This window comes from Echeneis naucrates, chromosome 4 (assembly GCF_900963305.1).
Source record: "Echeneis naucrates chromosome 4, fEcheNa1.1, whole genome shotgun sequence".
Taxonomy (NCBI): domain Eukaryota; kingdom Metazoa; phylum Chordata; class Actinopteri; order Carangiformes; family Echeneidae; genus Echeneis; species Echeneis naucrates.
This window is the reverse complement of record NC_042514.1, coordinates 2798911-2814713: the sequence shown is the minus strand read 5'-3', so window position 1 is coordinate 2814713 and position 15803 is coordinate 2798911. Positions and strand designations below refer to the sequence as shown.

The following is a 15803-nucleotide window of genomic DNA, read 5'->3' as shown; positions in this document are numbered from 1 at the left end:
CCAGTTTCATGTCGCAGAGAGATGTCAAATTTAAATCATATTCTCAAATCTAGTGTCTGTTTTTTTTTTTTAATGACCAAACAGCCAGTGATGGAGGCTTCAGGAGCACTCAGGTTTTTATTTAGATGAACAATCATACATCTTCCTCGCAGGGCTGTCGACGCCCTCCTGACGACTTTTCCCAGGATGGACAGACTCACAACAGAGAGACACAACGCGACCAGTCAGGACGGAAACTTTCAGGTCCCACCAACAGTTATGACCTCATCTGAAGTGTGGAGAAACCTCACAAACAAACAAGATGCAACACCACACACCTCACTGACACATCTGAGGAAGGCAGAGAGATAAAACCAGAGAGGGAGAGAGACTCCTGGGACAGAAAGATCCTGATCTAAAAAAAATAAAATAAAAAAGAGGCCGGTCGCTGGTGTGCTTCAGGGAATAAACAAAGTGTGTAACTCAGTCGGTTCTTTCTATTCTGATCCTCGATAACTGAGCAGCTGAAATTGTGCTGTGAAAGAGCAGCGGTGCAGTCTTCGCCGTGAATTCGGCGATTCTTCGTGTGCCGTCTTCTGGGCTCTGTATGTGCAAGAAAAAAGAAGAAGAAGAGGCCCAATGAGGAGCCGTCGCCATGGAAACCCCTCAGTTTATCAAGGTTTAAGCTGCACACACACGATTTACAAGAAGAGCACAACACACACGTAGAAGCGCATTATGAGGCGTGACGAGTCGTGTTTTCGTCTATAAACAGAGTCAGATGTCAGGCGAGCGTGCGGCCATATGCTGCGGAGAAATAAATAACTCCAGCAGTCGTTAGTAAACATACATACGGAGGCGGGCAGGTGGCTCAGCGGCGCCGTGATTAGAGATTAGCTGCCTGACTGTCAGAGGTCAGAGGTCAGAGGGGGAACAGCTAGCATCCGATGTCATGTACTGCAGTACGCGCTGCTCGTTAGAACCGTTAGCATCAGCAAACCGAAGTTACGACAGCGGACGGTGTTTCTGCCTGTCAAAAAAACAGGCTGGGGTTCGATTCCCCGACGGGGAGAGCAGAACATTTCCTTTAGATCTGCTTCACCTAACTTCGTCTGTATGAAGCGGTCAGTTTGACCAGAAGGGGCGGAGCCTGTCCCTCACAGGTTTCCGTAGTGTAGTGGTTATCACGTTCGCCTCACACGCGAAAGGTCCCCGGTTCGAAACCGGGCGGAAACAAGCATTTTGACAAAAAGTGTCTTTATGAAAAGGAAACCTACCAAGTGGACTCGGTCTGTTAATTACTGTACTAAGGAAGAAGGTCGGACTGTATTGAAGTCTATGGGAAAATGTCCCTCCTTCCTGATTTATTATCTCAGTATATTTTTTCCTGATGAGTTTATGGTCTCAGTCTGGAGTTTAAAAATCGGATGTCAACAAAACAAACTCACACACCGGGTGTTGGTGGTCCTCCACCCTCCTCGTTAGTATAGTGGACAGTATCTCCGCCTGTCACGCGGAAGACCGGGGTTCGATTCCCCGACGGGGAGAGCAGAACTTTTCCTTTAGAACTGCTTCACTTGACTTTGTTTGTATGAAGTGGTCAGTTTGACCAGAAGGGGCGGAGCCTGTCCCTCACAGGTTTCCGTAGTGTAGTGGTTATCACGTTCGCCTCACACGCGAAAGGTCCCCGGTTCGAAACCGGGCGGAAACAAGTTTGCTTCTTTTGTTGTTTTTTTTTTTTTTTGTGTTTGTCTTGTGTGTGTCATTGTACTGCTGGGAATTGTGTGTTTGTCGCTTCACACTCCTCGTTAGTATAGTGGACAGTATCTCCGCCTGTCACGCGGAAGACCGGGGTTCGATTCCCCGACGGGGAGAAACACCTTTCCTCTTCACGCTGTCCACCGGTGCACTGCCCAGCTCAGAGCAGATACACACTGTCCCTCACAGGTTTCCGTAGTGTAGTGGTTATCACGTTCGCCTAACACGCGAAAGGTCCCCGGTTCGAAACCGGGCGGAAACAGTTTTCTTCACAAAAAGTGTTTTTATGGAAAACTCACTAAGTAAAGTGGACTCAGTCTGCAGATTATTTTTGTCATGTTAAACTTGTTTATAATTTAATGCATGTATCTCTCAGGGGGCGTGGCTTCGTCTGTCAGTTTCCGTAGTGTAGTGGTTATCACGTTCGCCTAACACGCGAAAGGTCCCCGGTTCGAAACCGGGCGGAAACAAGCGTTTTGACAGAAGTGTCTTTACTATACTAAGGAAGAAGGTCAGACTGTATTGAAGTCTATGGGAAAATGTCCCTCCTTCTACCTGATGTATTAGCTCAGTAAAGGCTTTCCTGATGAGTTTCAGTCTCAGTCTGTAGTTTAAAATCTGATATTAAGGTCAGGACGCCACGTTCAGCTTTTAAATAATGATTCATTCCACATAGATAATCAACATATACATAACCATGTAGTGGTCACACGCTATCACCGCTGCACACGTAGACCTGCCGTAGATCACCTGCTGGTTGTTGAGCCGTGAGACATATTTTCCTCTAAATGGGTCCATAATTTAAAAACTTGTATTGAGGACTTGAAACTAAAGACTGAGAGCGTGAACTCATCAGGAAAAAGGACCCTGAGCTGATAAATCAGGGAGAATGAAGGCTGAAATCACTTCCCTCGTGTGTCTGTGGTCGGCCCTGATGTGTTTCACCTGTGTCGCTCTGCGTTCTGCGGCAGTTTGTTCCTGTTTGGCTCCTCGTGTCAACAGTTTACAGCCGACTTGACTCAATTTTGAAAATCTGGGTCAGCTGGATTTGAAATTTCCATAATTTTCTCAAACCACACTCAAATTTCTTTCTGAAAACAGCGCAGCAGATGGTGCTTTGGCATCAGGAAGAAAAAGAGCCGTGGTACTTTCAGTCACTGATTTGATTCATCGGTGTGAACCAGCCTGGTCGTGCGGGCCTGAGGTGGCGGAGGAGGTCGTAGGGTCGCTCCACTTTTTCTGTCTGGACTAAAAAATATCTCAACAGCCTCTGAATAAATTTTCCATGAAATCCCCTGCAGACAGTTTGTGGCTCTGACTTTCTGTGAGAATTATCTGAACGGCTGCTAAGTATCACTCAGCGTTCACAAACCTCCCAGATGTGGCCTCACGAGCCGGGAGAGAAAATGAACAATGGACTTTAAGACTCGCTGTTATGAAACATTATTCGATACGGCACAATCCAAACGCACTCAGCTGATTTGTTTCCACTGCGGTCGGGAGGCAGGTGGACTGACATTCACTGAATTCAGAGGTAATTATTGCTGCCTATTTATAGATCTTTTAATACAGTTGATCACTCTCTGCTCTGACAGAGAAGACTTGGCACGGAGGCTGCGGTTTGTAGATGATGACAGGCTCGGTCTGATCTTTTTCCCTCACAGATTTCTATCAGTCATCAAATGAGCCCCAGGGCTTCGTGCTTTGTTCTTTTCTTTTTACCATTTATATTGTTAATTTATGTCCCAACGTGCCTGTGTTAATCTTCGACAACGAGCTGATGATGGAGTTATTTAGTGTAGCTAATGATGTTGCTGCTTTTTGAACTTTCTAAGGAGCTTTTCATGCTCGGTGAGATTTTTTTCTTTCAAGCCTGTTTGCATTTCTGAGGAAACTTAATCTTTTGATTTGCATTTGACCACAGGAGGTATTTAGGATTTTTAACAGGGGTTCATTTTCCCCCTCAAGTCACAGTTGCAGAAACTATTTTGAACTGCTGGACAATGTACACAGAGATTTGCAGCGACTGGAGCCAAACCCAGCTAAAATTGGATAATGGGAGCTGCATTTTTATATATAATTCCTCAGTCGCCCCTTCGGGGGGGGGGGGGGTATCTGAGCTGCTCCTGGCACTACAGTCTCCTGAAAGCAGATTTTCAGATGTTGTTCCTGAAATCTGCTGGAGTGGCTCTCTTAGGTTTTGGGGGTCACAACCAGGACCGTTGTGTTGCCTTCACTTTTGCAGCTCTTGTTTCAGCCCTTGGTATTCCTCCAGGTTCTTTGTTTTTTGTCGGTCAGGATTTCCACGTTTATCCTTCCTGCCTTCTTCGCTGTATAGATTTATTTTGGGATCCTTTATACAAATGCGGGCCAATTCTGTTTCTGTGATGTATTCACAAGTTTGTGATGAATAGAAGTAATGGATAACTGACACACAGAGACAGAGATCTTTGGTTTGACTGAAACAGTATTTCATAAAACAATCCTCACGTGTTGAAGATCCTTTTGTGTGAGATAGAAACTGATAATTGGCTCTTTTCAGTGTTTAGCTGAGGGGGTGTGGGGTGGGGCAGCATCCGTCCATCTTAGTAATGAACGAAGGAGGCGAAGAACAATGCAGTTGGTTGGACAAACGGCTGCATCAAACTCTGTACAGACCAGATTATTGACTTCTAGGTCAGAACTGAGAATTAAAGATAAAGGGGGATAAATACCAGATTGGATTTGGAGAGATGGACCTCGTGTTAAACAGAATCAAACAATGCTGAGCACAGAGAAGACTTTTGATGGCTAACACCTAATTCTTCCACAGAATTGAATTTTGCCAAGAGGACAATGTGAAACAGCATGCCATCAATTCAGGCGCCGCAGGGAAATTTAGAAACTTTAGAACTGTTGTTGATAAATCCTATTACGCTATTCCTAAAATCCACGATAAAAAAAAAAAACAAAACAAAACTGGGAAGGACAAAAAGATTAAATTAGGTGGGAAAAATCATGGAAACATGGAATTGTGGTGGAAATCGGTCAGTGATATATTTCCAACAATTCTTTCCATATCAAGGAACATAACAGTGCATTTAGGATGGATTGGACGGGATTAAAAATCACAGACATTTAGGGAGTGTTCATTATAAGAGAATTCGGCCATCAGGGAGGTGGACAAGTGGGTTGTTGTTAAAAAGGCGCTTGTGTTTTCTTCCTACTCCTCTTTAATTTTATGCAAAATTTGCTGACCCGTCACGCGTTCTTCTCTTTCTTCATCTTTCTTGTTTTGAAGCTTTCATTTTTGTTATCGCTTGAGAACTGACAGGGGAGAGTAAATCTAAAAAGGTTCAGAAGATGGAACTTAATGAGTTTTCTAGTAATTCACACTGTAATAATAAAGTACATCCGGCTCAAATAATAACCATCATTATTATAAATACTTTTCTGTATCAAGTCATTACTATTTTTTAAAAGATAATTTTCTAATATTCTGTTGTGTATATTTTTATCTTTCTGAAGGCACTTTAATAGAAACACCAACATAAAATAAGAGCAAAGCTCAGGAAGAGCACGATAAGGCGCAGCATTGATTAAAAGTTCATATTCAGGTCAATTTCTTCTAAAAAAAAAAACATAGAATAAGTCTAAAGAAAGTCTCCATCAAGTTGCTTGTCTGCTTAGCTGAATGTTTCAAGTGGAAGCCTTCAGCGTCTCTTGTTTATGGCGGCACCCTCTGCACTTTTGCTCTCGTAGACCAGAGGTCGCTTCCCTGCAAAGGAGGATAACGCTGATCCAGGCCAAGAACTGAATCCCATTTGAGTATTTTATAAATGCTGCTGCAACTTTTATTGTATAAATTCTCTGCGTGTCTGTCTGACTTTCTCTGCAGTGTACCTGGACCTCCTTCAGCTAAATTCTGTCTTGTACATTGTTCTGCAGCACATTGCCTTTGTTCTCCATGAATTAATACTTGCTGTTATATTGCTAATCTATAGAGACACGTATAAAGTGTTCCTTCCTTTGAGCTTAAGTTTTCACTCTGATGCAACATGGAAATTTCTGTGCAACCCCAAAGATCTGAGCAGATTTCAGAAGGGAAAGTGCCTGGAGGGGGAGAGAAATGTGATTATTTTGACCAATTTCTGGGGGTTTCTGTGTCGAACTTGCTTGTGCGTACAAAAAAATCTAACGATAATGTGTGCTAACTCTGGGCAGCAAACCTGATTTGCACATTTCGGCTGCAACACAATTAATCCAACAAACCGGTTGAAGCCAACAGTTGAGGGCTGATGCATCCAGGCGGACCATCCAATATTCAAACGCTTTGTCTAAGAAGATTATCCTTTCCAGTCTTCCACCATCTTTTATGCGTTGCAGTAAAACTTGATTGGTGCGTGAGGAATGTCTACATTAGGTTGAGCTGAATTTTTATCCGCCACACAATAATTACCATGACCTCCGTTTGACACGGCTCTACAGCTACAGTGCATTTGTTTCCAGCTCTTAGAAAATCCTGGCTTGCTCCTTCCTCCACAAAAGTTACGTGAGAACAAAAGAGACTGAATGTCCTTCAGTGAACACTCTTCCCAGGAGGCTCAATTTTTAGAGGATGAAAAAAAAAAAGTGGTGAAAATGGATTAATTACTGTGGTCACTTTCTACGCACAGCCCCTGCCCTATGGTGGGGGGGCTCGCCATAGGACAGGAGGATTCAGCCCATCTCCCACCGCTCCTTCCATCTGCCGTGTCGCACCAACGGTTCACAGCCAGAGCACGGCAACTCCTCTGGCCCTCAGGGACACGGGGGCAAATTGGAAAAACCTGCCCTGGCAAAGGATGCAAGGAGAGAAAAAAGTCTGGGAGCAAAACAAAGGTGAAAGCAAAGGGTCACATGCGGGTGGGGGGGGGGGGGGTTAAAATGGTTTGACGAGAGCTTTGAAGCCTTCCTGTGTGTGTGTTCGCTCTGAAAGCACCGCAGGCTTTGTTATATCTGCGGCAGTAAGCTCCCCACCACACGGTAAATGCCTGCGTGGCAATGCAGTGTCCTCCTGCCTTCCTGAGGTTTGTCACTCACCCCCCCCCCCCCCAATGACACACTTCAATCTTTTCTCTCTGCTCCTCTGGGGGGGTTTCAACATGTGTTTGATGTATTGACGGACATTCAAGTGTTTTCGCACCAGCGCCTCCGCAGCATCCCACATTGGCACTGGCCTGAATTCAGAGAGAAGCACCCGGCAATGTGACCAATGCTGTGTGAATTCAGCACATCATAGCTTTGTCATGCTCCACAGCCACATGAAATCCTCAAAGGAACCCAACCACTACTTTGTAAATGTACATTTTACAGCACAACACTTCAAGGGACATTACGTAACCTGGGACTTTGTTGAGCGCCTGCGGCTTCAGGTTTTCTTCTGCATGTTAAATTGATTGAACACAAATTATTGTAAAAGTATGCAACACGTAAGCAGAAATCCGACATAATCGCAGTGTTGAAATTATATTTTTGCACGCAACAAATTATTCAAAACAAGACCTGGAGCTCGGGTAATAAGGCAGAACCCCCTTTTAGCTTCTTCTCACTCAGTGAAATTGTGCCGTGGAGATAAATATTCATAAACGGGCACCGGTTGGTGCACAGGAAGCCACAGGTCCTCCAGAGTCAGCAGGGCCCTGAGGCCTGTTTGGGAAAAGCTAAAGATTTGGCTCAATTTTCAACAGATACGCACATCCTGTGTTGCATCACTATCAGCTTCTCCAATATTTATACTGTACCAGCAGAAGCGTCACATGTTGTCAGCATGCTTCATATTTGATCATTATATTCCCACATATTAGCTGAACTCTAACTCAATATGAATTATGTCATCATTTGTGTATGAGAAACTCTCCTTCCTGCATGAATTAAATGTCAACCTGACATCGACCGACTAACATCGTGATGTTTTCATAGAAGCCACTGCTGTGGTTTTTTCTGTCAAGGCGACCTGGTTTTATGACGAGCTCAGCGAAGTCGGTAGAATTAAGGGGAAACCTGAGATTGGTATTTTGAACTTGAGTTCATGATGCCAATAAACAAAGGGAATGGGGTGTGAAGTCAGTTATCAGTGTGTGGGGGGAGGTGTGGAAGTTCAGCTGAACAAGTCTGAGGAAGACTGACGTTCGTGCTCTTCCTCACCAGGAGGTGGGAGGAGTCATTCAGGAAGCAGGAAGCCAGGAGAGGTAAACAAAGGGGGGAAAGATAGATGCAGTAAAAACACCCAGAAGGCTGCTGTTGGTATTCTATGTAAAACGACATCCTGCATTAATCCCAACATCACCATCTGATGGTTTCATCTCTGCGGGGCAGTTTCAGATAAATATAGTTTCTGTTTAATGTGATGCAGTGCAGCACCATCGGAATCTGGAAAAGATAATATCGGATTGTAACTTACAATTAATAAGGTTCAGCCTTCTAGACAGAGATGAGGGAGCTAGAGAGTGAGGTGATTAATTAAAATACAAAAGCCTGAATAAATCACAGGTGAGAAGGTTTTGAATTATGCCGTCTGTTCCCTTGTAGCGCTGCATGCTTCCGTGGAAGAAAAAGAGCAAAAGGTCATGATGTCATTTTTGAGCCTGTCTGGTGAATCACAAAAGAAATGCTGCTTATTGTGGTCATTTTCTGTGGTGGGGTGATAAAAATGTCACTTAATGTGCCTTTGACAGCAACATATGCACAACAATACATATAAATCTGCGTGGGAGGGAAAATGGAGGATACAGACATTCCTGTTTCTTACTCGAGGGGCGAGAAAAGAATGACTTTTGCAGCAGATCGATATGAACTCTGGTGTGAATTTCATGGTGTTTTACCCACTGCAAAGGTAAAACTCTCCATCATGTCCTCGCCGGGAGAAAAGGGCCTCCCCTTTTGGGGGAGTCTCAAAATGGAGCCTCCAGGCAGACTTTGTCAATCGAACGGTTTGAGCGTTGGCCTCACTGCAGGCAGAAATCAACTCTGACACACTCAGGCTGCTTCCTGCTCCCCAACACTGTTTGTGGCAGACAGCAAGAGCTTTGGGATCACGGGGCATCATATTCAAGAAAAAGACGCAGCAGGTTGTTTGTCAAGCAGCAAGCCAACCGTTTTTCTGCCATACGTAGCGTCATAACTGCTGCTGAGCCGACTGTTGATTTATTGATACGTATTTGTCAACGCAACAATACAAATTCATTCAAACTTTTTTAGACGGTTTTATCCATGAATAAAACATTCTGCACGCTGACCTGGTAAATCAAAGGGAAGCTAATGTCAAATTTACTTATGATTAACAATATGGCATTAAGGTTCCCTTGAACTCAGCAACAGTGATGGTATATTTTGTTATTTTTCTTTGGTCTAAGGTGGCGGACATCCAACCTGCAAGACAGTTTGATCTGACCCAAAACGCCAATCATTAAAAAGATAAAAAAAAGGGGGAGCAACCCAGAAATAAAAAAAAAAAAAAACCCAACAAATCTCCAGATGACAAAGAAAACAACACAATAAACTAGCACGTCCTTCTAGCTGTAGCTGCATGAGCAGATATGTGTTTTCAGCGTTGAGGTGTTATTGCTGATATGCATCATGGTGACTGTCAAGAGAAGAAGATGCACAGTGTTGTGCAGTTTCCAACAGAAATGGGCAAAGATTGTGTTTTTGCGTCAAAGTAAAGGAAACCCAGTGTGTGTTTCCACACTCGAGCACCATCGGGGCTGAAAACTGGTTGCAAGGACACTTGGAGGTTGCAAATAGCAAGAAAGATAACAAGATAACTCTTCTCTGTAAGAGACGCCACCTAAACAGTTCTTATTAAGGTTTGGATTGTCATTAAATTTGATACAAAGCCTTGGTGGGCAAGTTCTTTCAGCTTTTTTCTGTTCAAAAAGTCAAGTGGCCTTAAATCAATCATCCTAATCAAGCTGCTGCTAATCAAAAGCAGAAGCTCAAGCAGCCGCCGGACCACGAGGGATTCAAACCTGCCATGGAAGAAAACCTTCCAGTGATTTGGCCTTAATGACGGACGTCACTGAATGACTCAGAGCCGAACACCAACCTGCTTCCCAAAACTGAAACTGCACAGGAGTGACTGAATGTTGTTCCCCTGCAGGAGCAGAAGCCCGCTGTGACATCTGAATACCAGCAGTGAGTGCAGAACTCCTTCAGCCGTTCTGCTGAAAAATAAACCAAAGGAAGCCGGACATATTTTCTACACAGTATAACCTGGAAGCAGCTGACAACAGGAAATCATCGAGACGTCCAGAGAAGACTCCCTTTCTGAGGAGTCGTGCCCTGAAGTTTGCACTTCAGACTGACTGACCCAGACCTGCAAAACCAGCTGGGGGGTTTTACTGTCTGACATCAGACACCTCGCCGAAGAGAAACAGTTACAGTCATCGTACTAAAGAGGTTAGTGTGATATATGTGTTCAATAATTCAATACGGACCTCTGAGGATGTTATAAAAACCAAAACGGCCCTTGATAGGAGAACGGGTCTCCTGCTCCCGCTGTAGCTAACAGGTGACATTCACTGCATGAAAACTGAGCTGTTAGACAAAACCCCCCGAATAAATCATCAGATAAACACAACGTTGTTTTCAATAGTTTGAGCTTATCGCTGTAAATCTGGGCCAGGCACACGGCTTCATCTCTGTCTTAAATATAACGAACGAGTGAGAGCTGACAGCTGTTAACGCCACCGTTCAGGCACTCGTTCAGAAGTTAGTTTTAAATGTCACTGGGGTTGAATTTAAGAGTATTTTTAAATGTTGAATACACCACTAATATACAATCAAGCTTCAGGAGGGTGAACATCAAAGTGATGCCCACAATAAGGAATGTTTCTGGAAGAAAATAATAAAGTTAATGTTTATTTATAAGTCTGAACCTGAAGGTAATTACAGTACTGACCAATCACGGGACAAGACAAGGATAATGAATCCATGCTTGTAAAAAGGAGTGAAAATGTATTGAATTCTATGGGAAAAGGGCTCATGAGATTCAAAGGTCTCTTGTGGTTTCTGCTGGTTTTAAAAAACAAGCAAATCTGGTGGATGACACCAGAACAAGATGATTCTGAACCAAAATGATTGAATTTCACAATATTGGTGTAGTAATAATAATGATAACCTCTGGAAATGGTTCCACTGAAATCCCTTTATCTTACATTTTGATAAGAAATGAATATTTATATCGCATCACATCTGAAGAACAATCTGAAATAAGGTCATTATTAATCACCTTTTATCAAAAGTAACCATCAAAATGAACTACTGGAAACTGAAAAATCTAACAGTTCTGCCGGTGATGTGTAATTGATTGTGTAGAGCAATGAGAGGATATTAACAATAACCCTGATAATATTGAAACTTCACTGAGATGAAATTATTTTGAGGTTGTTTTTTATTCTTCATGGTCATTGTGATAAAATCATCTTATTGTTGCATCCGTTCACAGGAAAAACTGAAGGAGTGGTCAACAGATGGAGTTGGGATTGAAGCCAATAAGCCAAACATCTAGCTGTCTTCACTTTCAGCTCCCTTCTTCTCCTCTACAAGCTAATGTCACGTACCAGAGTTTGTTTGTGGGTTGATGGATAAAGCTGCTCTTTTGAATTTATTTATTTATTTCTACCCTAAATTGAGCACAATGTCTTAAAATGCAAATACATGCTCCATGCATGAGAAGTGAGAGGAATAAATTTTCCCACCATGAAAGGATTATTTGAAGCGGACACGGTTTGAGCTGGGCCACAGTTTGTCATTTAAATACAGTACAGAGGGAGAGGGGGGCATTGGGATTCAGGTGGTGGACGTTCAGTCCATAAATAAAAGGCTCCGGCCGTTTAGGACGTGTTGTCTCACCTAACAAAACTGAAAGCATCACAAACGCACTCAGTTTTTTATTATTTTTGGAAGGTCATATGCTATATGGTTACTGAATTCAACTCCAATTGAGGTTTGAGAAGAGAAAAATCAATCAATCAATCAATCAGCTGTGTTTTAGGATTAAAAAAACCCCAAAATGTCAAATGTCATATAACTTTAATCTGTGACTGTTTTGTGTTTGCACTGCAGTGAAAACAGAATAAACTGTCTCATAACGTACTGAAACTTGTTTTTATGAGGAGGGATTTAAAAAAAATGCTCTTTGGGAATTGTAAATATAAAGACACCAAAAATGGATATTGATATGTTAATGTGGAGCTGTACCTTCGCAGCTCTGAAATGTTGTTGAAAATAAGCCTCTGGAGACCTGGAAGTAGTTTGAGTGATCATGGGGTGATACAGATAATGCCGTCTCAGCCATCATAAAAATGTGTTGGGCTTGTTGTCTGGGAAAAATAGGCCTGTTTGTGTGCACCACGGCGTTCATATCAGAGCTCAATAATCTAAAATATTATGCAGCCTGATGTAAGTGATAAGATTTCCCCACGTAGTGTACATTCTTCACAAGTCCACTGCACAGAGGAACACGGTATTAAATTACAGTTTACGCTTTCCATTTTAGTGCTTCTCTCCTCTAAGTGGTTCCACTATAGTGTGCTGGGCTGGAAAAACCTCCATACTGACAACGAAAGCAAACCCTTGAGCTAAAAATATCTCAAACGCTTCATGTGACATATGAAGAGACAAGAGAGAGATATGAAGAGGGGAGAGAAAGAGAAAAGGACACATCAACAGAGGCAGATAAAAACCTGCCTGAGGTATAATACACTGTTAACATCCCCATCATCCTTATGGTGAACCCCGAAGAGATAGGACGCCATTACAGTCAAAATCAGCCCTGCATAAATATGTGGATGTCAAAATGTGCTGCTCGGCAGAAAACGGCGGGCTGAGCTCTTCCGTTTTTGGTGCGTTTGTGTCGATTTCAGGGAGCAGCCGCCTCTTTATGCTGCAGCTGCATGAGGAAACCAAACCTGTATTTTCCCATCTCTGCACCCTGTGGCAGTGTTAAATTCAATGTTTACGCTCCCGCACCCCGTCTGGCAGTGAGCGGAGGGGGGGTTTGTTTTTGAAAAGCCTGGGTCAAGACTGGAGCAGCTGAAGCTCCCCTCTCTGCTTAAACATGGGGCCTGATCCAGATCCAAAACCGCGGGTAAAGCTGTACCAGCAGCACTGGTGCTTTCTGCATAAACACAGCCGCCCCCCCCCACCGTCAGACATTTTTACTCTTCCAATCTTGAGCTTGTCGGGGCAGACACAGTTTGATTAAACTTGTCAACGCTCCTCATTTCCTTCCCTTCTGCCGATCCCCGCCGCTCACCTTGGGTCACTCTCCCAGTGTCATGCTTTGTTCTCCCTCTGCCATACAGCTAACCTCAGCAGCACTGGAAACGCAGCATTATCATATTATTTATGAGGGCCGGCCTTCCGGGATGCAACTCGAGCAGGAATACCAATGGAGCCCTCCTGCTCTCTGAGCGTTGGTGCCCATCCTCCCCGGGTGCTGTTATCTTCAAGTTGAGGTTCAGCGGCTGCCATTTAAGCAGACGCTCTGCAGACACTATGTCGGAGCCTTATATTTGCAACTCAGAGGGGAACAATCCATAAAGCTGATTCCTGTGTTTCAGAACGCCTCTTCCCTGCTAGTTTACGTTAATATGAGGATTTGGTTAATATGCCTGCGCTCCACTGTCGCTCCCCCGGTGGCAACACAAGGATAGGAGCCACTGTCTGTCTTGACAACAGACAATCCGCCAATCTGTTCACTGGGATGTGAAACACGGGGCTTTTCTACAGTGTTTGGACTGACAGATTAGACTGTTAGCAGAAAGTCATTATTTCCAGAAAGCTGACTAATCTGCAGTAGCTGTCTGAAACACAGACTAACTTCGCCTTCAGCTACTCTAGATACTGTTTCAGAAATTCACATTTTGAATGTGACCTACATAATGTCAATGTCTGTATCCCATCATGCAGGAGGTAACTCTCTTACTGATTAATACCTCCTGGCTTCTTCTTAGTGTTGGTCAATGAGCATGGGCCGACATTAGTCCCCTTAAACAACACCAGACTCCACCTTCTCCAAAGCACTTGAGCTGAGTTTATAAGAATCTGGAACAGCTAATTAAAAACACAGACATTTCTTTATCTTGGACGTAAAAACATTACAAATGCATTTGCTTTGAAATTTCTTCTGTCTCAGCAAGATAAGCTGCTTGAGACTTAACAATTAACTACAGTGTTTTACAGAAAATCTCAGGGAAGAGGGAAATATCTCAAGTTTGAAAATATACGGCATTTCTTCAGTTTCTCTTTTGTGAAAAAGTCATTTTGGCTCAGTGTGATTTTCCTTAAATAACTCGGCTGAATTAAATTTCACTTAATACATCTGCCTGCCGTTCTTCTCCGGTATCTCTCAGAGTGATTGCACATACTCCTGGAGAAAAAAAAAGAAGAAGAGTGCTTTGAGTGTCTGACAAAGAACTGGCCAAATCTCAAACATTTACATGGCTGAATAGTCAAAGTGAAAGGGACTCTTTTGTTTCTTGGCATTATTCGCCAACAAAAAGAGGACGAATTCATTTTCTTCATTGTGTGAACTTGTGCTGTGTTAAGTCAGGTGAGCCCCACACACACACTTTTATTTTTTTCCTTGAATTGACGGTTCTTGCAGTGCTTCAGCCAAAGTGGCTTAGCCATCACAATGAGGGAAGTATTGGATTGTTGTAATGGTTTCGCAGCGATCCTCAGCCTTGTTCCACAGCTCAATCATAACAAACACATATCACATGAAGGCTGTTTGCATGCTATGATAAATGTGTTGCAGACACATTGCACCAATTGCCTCATCCTCCTGTGAGCTTTTCCTCCTATACTGTCCTCAACAGCAAAAATACAGGGGAGCAAAGGGTTGTGGGGCGGCGAGTGGCATCTTGGGAACACACTGGCCCCGGCAGCATGTCTCCTTTCATGCCTCATTCATTCACTTTATCACCTCATTAGATGAATGTGAAGGTGCGGAGGAGAAGCCTTGTCACCCTGAGACAGAAAGGGAGGAGCTGCACTCCATCTTCTCCTCCCCTGGCTTGGCTCGCTCCTCCACTTGCTAGCTGTATATGTGGCTAACATTGCTCCAGGAGATGGAGGTTTTTTTTGTTTTTTTTTTTTTGGGGGGGGGTGCTGTATGAACACACTTCATCAGGTGACACACACAGGACACATTGGGCTACTCAGCCATAAAGGAGGAAATGAGGAGGCAGTTTCTCTCGTTACTATACTGGTGTGGCTTTTTTATTACATATCTAATAGTTGCTAGCAAATGACCTGATATGATAACCTATAGAATGACATTGGAGGAATATGATGTTATAACATCACATGATGGACTCGGATGCAGGGTTGTTGCATGCAAAGCCATTTGAGGCAAATGTGTGATTTTGTGGGCATAAATAGAATTTAACGTGACTTCCTGCAGCATCAAAAGCCTGCAATTAGGCTCCAGTTGCTTTGTGTAGTTAAGTTATTCACTTCTTTAATAAATTTATATTTTACCTAAATTTATTTTCTCCACACAGCATAATTATGAATTTCGTCAAACCCAATTCAGTTGATTAAAAGAGTAGAATGTCGTAGAAAGTACAGTGAACATTGGAAGGAGTTTTTAGTACAACTCATATTTTGACAACTTTAAGAAATTTTGCTCCAAAAATTATGACATGTAAGCTACTGCCCTCAAAAACGAAACAAAACATGTTCAATTTACATGAATAGTGTAAGAGTAGATAACACACTCGTTGTGTGTGGAGGTTATCCTGTTTCACCACAAGTTCCCCCTGCTGCCAGGTGAAAAATAAAAAGCAATGGTCTGGATGATACAGAGGGGATAAATTACATCTAGCCATTGGTGTACAGGAGAACATCGGTCAGAGCTGGCCTGGATACATAACCCAGATGAAATCATGCATAAAGAAGCACGCACAAGCAGAAAAAGCAGCAATTTGTCATTATTTTGTGTGGGGGTGGGGTGGGGGACTGAAATAAGTATGTCCTGAGCATATATGACATTAATCAGAAGCATAATCCACACTGATCTGATAAAGGTGAGAGGA

The 15803-nt window shown here is 43.2% G+C and overlaps 6 non-coding genes across 6 annotated transcripts; all 6 read left to right on the top strand.

Annotated features, from left to right (window-relative positions):
- Positions 1-1142: 1142 nt before the first annotated feature.
- On the top strand, positions 1143-1215 carry trnav-cac (transfer RNA valine (anticodon CAC)). Its single transcript has one exon. It is a non-coding gene; the product is annotated as a tRNA-Val (tRNA).
- A 239-nt stretch (positions 1216-1454) lies between these two features.
- trnad-guc (transfer RNA aspartic acid (anticodon GUC)) lies at positions 1455-1526 on the top strand. Its single transcript has one exon. It is a non-coding gene; the product is annotated as a tRNA-Asp (tRNA).
- Positions 1527-1617: 91 nt separating this feature from the next.
- Positions 1618-1690, top strand: trnav-cac (transfer RNA valine (anticodon CAC)). Its single transcript has one exon. It is a non-coding gene; the product is annotated as a tRNA-Val (tRNA).
- A 91-nt stretch (positions 1691-1781) lies between these two features.
- On the top strand, positions 1782-1853 carry trnad-guc (transfer RNA aspartic acid (anticodon GUC)). Its single transcript has one exon. It is a non-coding gene; the product is annotated as a tRNA-Asp (tRNA).
- A 73-nt stretch (positions 1854-1926) lies between these two features.
- On the top strand, positions 1927-1999 carry trnav-aac (transfer RNA valine (anticodon AAC)). Its single transcript has one exon. It is a non-coding gene; the product is annotated as a tRNA-Val (tRNA).
- A 135-nt stretch (positions 2000-2134) lies between these two features.
- Positions 2135-2207, top strand: trnav-aac (transfer RNA valine (anticodon AAC)). The gene has a single exon. It is a non-coding gene; the product is annotated as a tRNA-Val (tRNA).
- Positions 2208-15803: the final 13596 nt, after the last annotated feature.